The sequence below is a fragment of the Rutidosis leptorrhynchoides genome, chromosome 1 (assembly GCF_046630445.1).
Source record: "Rutidosis leptorrhynchoides isolate AG116_Rl617_1_P2 chromosome 1, CSIRO_AGI_Rlap_v1, whole genome shotgun sequence".
Classification (NCBI taxonomy): domain Eukaryota; kingdom Viridiplantae; phylum Streptophyta; class Magnoliopsida; order Asterales; family Asteraceae; genus Rutidosis; species Rutidosis leptorrhynchoides.
Genome location: NC_092333.1, coordinates 522,535,303 through 522,542,337, shown reverse-complemented (window position 1 = coordinate 522,542,337; position 7,035 = coordinate 522,535,303).

The following is a 7,035-nucleotide window of genomic DNA, read 5'->3' as shown; positions in this document are numbered from 1 at the left end:
CAACAAATTGGAGTTCGACACCTCCGTCCATAAAGCATTTCATAAGGTGGCATCCCGATACTAGTATGATAACTATTATTGTATGAGAATTCCACCAAAGGCAAATGCTCATCCTAAATACCACCGAAATCATTAATACACGCTCGTAACATATCCTCCAATGTTTAATTCGTACGTTCGGTTTGACCGTCCGTTTGAGGATGATACGCCGTGCTCAATTTCAATTGTGTACCCATATCTTCATGAAACTTTTCCCAAAACCGAGATGTAAAACGGGTATCTCGATCCGAAATAATAGATATAGGAACCCCGTGTCTTGATATCACTTCTTTGATGAACAACTTTGCCAAGGTCTCCGACGATATCGCTTCCCGAATGGGAAGAAACAAGGCACTTTTCGTCAATCCATCAACTATCACCCAAATTGAATCAAATTGGGTTCTCGCCGTCTTTGGTAATTTTGTAATGAAATCCATGGTAATGTGCTCCCATTTCCACTTCGGGATTTCTAACGGTTGTAACTTACCATACGGCTTTTGGTGTTCGGCTTTCACTTGCAAACACGTGACGCATTGTTCAACATACTTAACAACATCACGTTTCATGCCCGGCCACCAATACTCTCTCTTCAAATCAAGATACATTTTCGTCGCGCCTGGATGAATAGAATACTTTAACTTATGTGCTTCATCAAGTAGCACTCGTCAATGATCACCCATTTTAGGCACCACACCCTTCCTTGAAAAGATAATAAACCATGCGGACCTAAGATAATAAACTCCGTTTGTCCCACGATTCGTTCCTCATGCTTATTGTTAACAAAAGCTTCGATTTGAGTCACGCCAAGCTTTACAAGAAAATCATTAGTAATAATCATGCGTAACGATCCTACTCGTATCGTCGGATGTTGACTCTTTCAACTTAACGCATCCACGACCACATTCGCCTTACCCGGATGATAAAGTATTTCACAATCATAGTCTTTCACCACATCCATCCATCTAAATTGACGACAATTCAAATCTCGTTGATCGAAAAGGTGTTTCAAACTCTTGTGATCCGAATAAATCGTACACTTGACACCATACAAGTAATGGCACCAAATTTTTAACGCATGAACAACCGCCGCCAACTCAAGATCATGAGTCGGATATCTCGTTTCGTGTTCCTTTAATTGTCGAGAGGCATACGCGATGAATTTACCTCGTTGCATTAGAACACAACCGATCCCATTTAAAGAAGCATCACAATAAACCGTCATGTCTTCTACCCCTTCCGGTAACACTAACACCGGAGCTTGACATAACTTCTCTTTTAACAATTGAAAAGCAATTTCTTGCTCGTTCTCCCAATTAAACCTCGCGTTCTTTCTCGTTAATTTCGTCAATGGAGAAGCAATTTTAGAAAAGTCTTGGATAAACCGACGATAATAACCGGCCAATCCGAGAAAACTTCGGATTTCCGTAGGCGTAGTCGGTTGTCCCCAACTCTTTACCGTCTCAATCTTCCCCGGATCTACTTGAATACCATCTTTGTTCACAATGTGGCCAAGGAATTGAACTTCCCTCAGCCAAAATTCACATTTGGAGAATTTAGCATACAACTTCTTCTTCCGCAACGTCTTCAACACACTCCGCAAATGATGTTCATGTTCCTTCATACTCTTCGAATAGACAAGTATGTCGTCAATGAACACAATTACCGACTTGTCCAACATATGTTGGCACACTCGGTTCATAAGATCCATGAATGCCGCCAGTGCATTCGTAAGACCAAAAGGCATTACCACAAACTCAAAATGCCCATAACGCGTTCGAAAATCCGTTTTCTCAATATCTTCCTCACGGACCCGCATTTGGTGATAGCCGGACCGTAGGTTGATTTTAGAGAAATATGTTTCACCTTAGAGTTGATCAAACAAATTGTCAATCCTAGGTAATGGATAACGATTCTTGATCGTCACTTTGTTCAACTCCCGATAATCGATGCACATCCGCATACTACCATCCTTCTTCTTCACGAATAAAACCGGAGCACCCCATGGCAAGGCACTCGGCCGAATGAAAATCTTTTCAAGCAACTCTTGGGTTTGATTTAACAACTCTTTCATTTCCGTCGGCGCTAAACGATAAGGAGTTTTAGCAATGGGGGTAGCCCCCGGAACCAACTCAATGCGAAATTCAACTTGTCTTTCTGCCGGAACACCCGGTAACTCATCCGGAAAAACATCTTCAAATTCACTCACCACCGGAATTTCACGAATGGGTGGTGGCTCATCACGAGTATCAACAACATGGGAAAGAAAAGCCATGCCACCACTAACAAGGAAATGACGTGTCCGTGCAAAAGTGCATATCCGCACAAGTCTTCTTCGCTTATCGCCATGAATAATTAACTCTCCCCCACTTGGGGTTTTCACACGAATAGATTCTTCATGGCATGCAATATCGGCTCTATGATGATCGAGCCAATCCATACCAACGACAATATCAAAATCACCCAAAGTCATCGGAATGAGATCGATTTCAAAAGTTTCGGTACCAAACACAACATTACAATTTTTATAAACATCAACCCCTAGCACCGTTTTACCGTCCGCTATTTCGACTTCTACCGGATGACTTAACTTAGCTAGCGGTTTATTTAACTTAGGCACAAATCGAGGCGACACAAAGGACAAATTAGCACCACTATCAAAAAGTATCCGTGCCGGATTAGAGTTAACCATGAAAGTACCTGAGACAACTTCATTGGATTGCTTGGCTTCATCATTAGTCATCAAATAATTGCGACCCCTAGCCGTACCCGCCGCCTTCTCTAACTTCTTAACATGATCGGTGTTCAAATCGGGACACTCCGGCCTTCGGTGCCCTTCCTTACCACAATTGTAGCAAGTAAGCTTGGTCGATGCCTTGGTACAATCACAGGCCATGTGTCCTCTTTGATTACAATTATAACACGTGGGTCCAAAACCCACGGAAGCACCCTTCTTCACACTATTAACACTTTCGGAGCCTTTCTTGTTCTTTTTGTTAGAAAAGTTCGAATGACTCGAACCTTCAAACTTCCTCTTAGAAAAAGAGAAATCACTTCTTTTCGGAACCTCCAGTTCAAAACCCCGAGCTAATTCAAATAACTCTTCAAAAGACTTAGCCATTCCCCGACTAATCTTACCCTTCAACTCATCATTCATGGTACGGTAGAAATCCTTCATCAACTTGTGATCGTCGCCAACATATTCCGGACAAAAACGAGTCTTTGCCAAGAAGGTAGAATTGAGAGTAACCAAGTCCATTGAACCTTATCGTAAATTGTGCAACTCGTCCCGGATTCTATCAAGGTCGGAAGAAGTTCGGTATTCTTTGAAGAATTCTTTCTTAAACTCCTCCCACGTCAAGCTCATGCATTGCTCTTCACCATATAACTGGATTTTATCATCCCACCACAACTTCGCCTCTTCTCGTAACATGCTAGAACCGTACCTCGCCTTCTTCTCGGGAGGACATTCCGAGGTACGGAAAGCTCCCTCGATATCGGAAATCCAACATGTGCTTTTCAATGGATCCCTCACCCCATTAAACATAGGAGGTTAAGCATCCTTGAAGTTTTTGTAGTGGAATTCTCGCCTTCCATAACCACCATTACCATCACCCCCTTCACCACGAGGATGAATGTTTCTAGCTTTTAATGCCTCCTCGATCACGACATTCATTCGCTCATTGATCATTTCGGTTACTTGCCCATCAACCGATTCTTGGAAAACCTTTCGGACATTGTCAAGAAATTCCGTTTTTAGCCTTTTAAAGATGGCCTCAACCTTGGCCGTGAGTTCAACTCACTCGTGCCTCCTTCATTGGTATCATGTCCATTTCTCATCTTCATTCTATAAAACGAAGTAAATTAAATAACGAACGAAAAGACATGACACAATATACACGAACACCTCACCGCCCCATCTTGCTCAACAATCGTCGTACATCACTTGTTCGACACGATTTGAACCCGTAACAATGGTAGCTAATCATTGTTACGCGAGCACGTCGCATTAACTCGCTAGTACAACGTCTATTTCGCTCGATGATTGCAAAAACATAACACAAAACAATTAGCGCATAGTTAGTTCACCTAAAACTATGTACTAACCAATCCCCGGTCCGACCCGTCTCCTACAAGTCTCGCATAACGCGCATACACAATAAAGTCTAAGTCTACGCACCTATCTCAAGTCGCCTAAATCCCTTAGACCATGCTCTGATACCACTTGTAACAACCCAACCAGTTAACCAACCAAAAACACGAAATAAAAAAAAATTTGAACAGGGCTGTCCAAATGGGGTGCGCGGCGCGCAGCCCCACCTGTGCGCGGCACGCACAGGGCCTGGCAGCCCGCTGTCCACTTTTTCCATTTTCCATAAAAAGATCTCCCACTTCCCGACATTTTTAGATGAAACGCTTTTCACAACATGTTCTAATATGAAAAACTCATATGATTCAATCATAAAATGAGTTTTACAAAACGGGGCCCACATCGGCCGTTTTACGAGTTTCGTTCAAAACATACAAGTTTGACCATAAGAGTTTAAATTCCAAACGACACTATGAGCATGGTGTTTGGGGGTTAAACTACCCAAATCTCGGTCAATCTCCAAAAGCTATGACATCCAAAAGCGTCCCCTACAAACCAAGCGGGATCTCTAATCCATACGAATGCCCTTACCCTTGTCTCCACCGGAGCCTATAAAAAGATAAACAACGAGAGGGTAAGCAAAGCTTAGTGAGTCCAACAATTATACATACACATATATAACCCATCTATTTGCATTCGTACCCACCAAATACCTCGTACGAGAATATAATTCAAATAGCATGCCGTCTTTCTCATAATGCTAACAACTCGTACACTATCACAACATCAAATTAGCATATACACAACACAATATATATAAATAGCATGCCTGTATAACGTTCAACAACATAATATGGTTAACCATAACGCTATGATGCTACCGGCTCGTGGTTCACACCATACGCATTTGAGTCTCACTCTTTTATAGTGATACCGGCTCATGGTTCACACTTCGTTTATAGTGCTACCGGTTCGTGGTTCACACTTGTTTATAGTGCTACCGGCTCGTGGTTCACACTTGTTTATAGTGCTACCGGCTCGTGGTTCACACTTGTTTATAGTGCTACCGGCTCGTGGTTCACACTTGATGCTACCGGCTCGTGGTTCACATCATGATACAACACATACATGCTATGGTACTACCGGCTCGTGGTTCATACCATAACGCTCAAAAAAAAATATGCCATATACATACACGCATAATTATTCCACTCACCTTAACGATTCGGTGACGATTTTAACTTTCGCAAGCCTCAAAGCAAAGTACCTAATACAATAAGTACTCGATTAACACACCAACTAGTTGGGCTAAAAGCCAACAACTTACACATGTGCATTAAATGACTTAAATGCATTAAATGCCTCATTTACATCAAAACCGACCCTAAAGGTCAAAACCACGACATATCACTAAAAGCTAGTGATTTAGGTCTAACAACACTAACTAATACATAATTTGGGTGTTTCATACCCATCTTTCCCAACTAGGTCAATTATTACACACTTGACCATTTTAAAGCCAACACACCCATTTTGGGTTATCCACTAACCCAATAACACCCATTTACTTTAATAACTAGGTGTGCTAGTAATTAACTAACCAATTATGACTCATAAACCCATTTATCATTTTGAAACCCTAGGTTATTCATTCTTGAGTCCTCATGACTCAATCTTACCCAAGAACACCCAAAGTCACCAAATATGGGTTTTATGTTCTTCATTTACCCAAACCCTAACCCTTACACAAAATCAAAGTAAGGAAATCAAAGTTAGAACATACCACTACAACCAAAATGTAGCTAGCAATTAGAGGAACAACTTTAGCACACGCGCTTTGGCCCGAAATCAACTTCTTCCTCTTAGTTTTGAGCTTTCTCACTCAAGAACTCTCCTCTCTCTCTAGAATTTAAGTGGAATGGATAAAGGTAGGTGATAGTGGAGTTATGACACTCCACTTACTGATCTGGTAGCCTTTAACTCGTCCCCAAGTGAATTTACCAAAAATCCCTTCAAAATATCTCATTAAAAGAAACTGAATTCGGCTACAATAAGTAGTGCGCCACGTGCACCTTTAGGTGTGCGCTGAGCGCACCTTGCTCAGCTCAGTCTCTGACCTCTGTTTAACTGCACAAAATTTCCCACGCTTCAAGTACCCTATTTACACCACTGTACAAACATTATTCGGGTCTTACAGGCTTCTTCTATGCTCAATTCTGTGCATTTTTCTTGCGGCATAGGCCTCAAATCTAGCATTGAAGGCAGCATTTAAGTCTTGATGTCTCTTCTGGTGCCTCTCCATTTTTTTTTTAGCTTTCTTTTAATAGATTGAGAGGCAACAAAAGATTCAGCCAAAGCTAATTCAGATACATCACTGGGCTTACTGCCAGAACCAATATCATCCACAGATGTGGTAGGCATGCTGGGTTGAGGTTCACCAGCATCCTTGACACCTGCTTTAGTATGTGCGTTGCTGGGCTTAGGACCAGTTCTTCCTTGAACATCACCACCATCACCATCATCATCACCATCTCCCCACTGCTGCTTAAGAGCTTTCTCATGTTCATGCTCCCCCTCAGATTGTTTTCTCTTCTTGTATCATTTAGATTTCTTCTCCCCTTTTTTGTTATCAGCAAGGGCAGAAGTAGAGCCTAGGGGAACACTCACATCAAGATCACTATCAGAATCAGACATGGAGAATGCAAAGTTGTTCCATTCAACATCAGCAGGAGATAGGTGAGCACCAGGGTCCACACTATATTGTTAAAGACACATGTTGGACGTTCTAACTTCATTTCTAGCAACCCCATGGCCATTTGATTTACACTTGCTCGAACATCAGCTTGAAGAGTAGCCATGCGTTGCATTGTCTCAACTATTGTAACATAAGTAGAAGCAAGAATCATGGT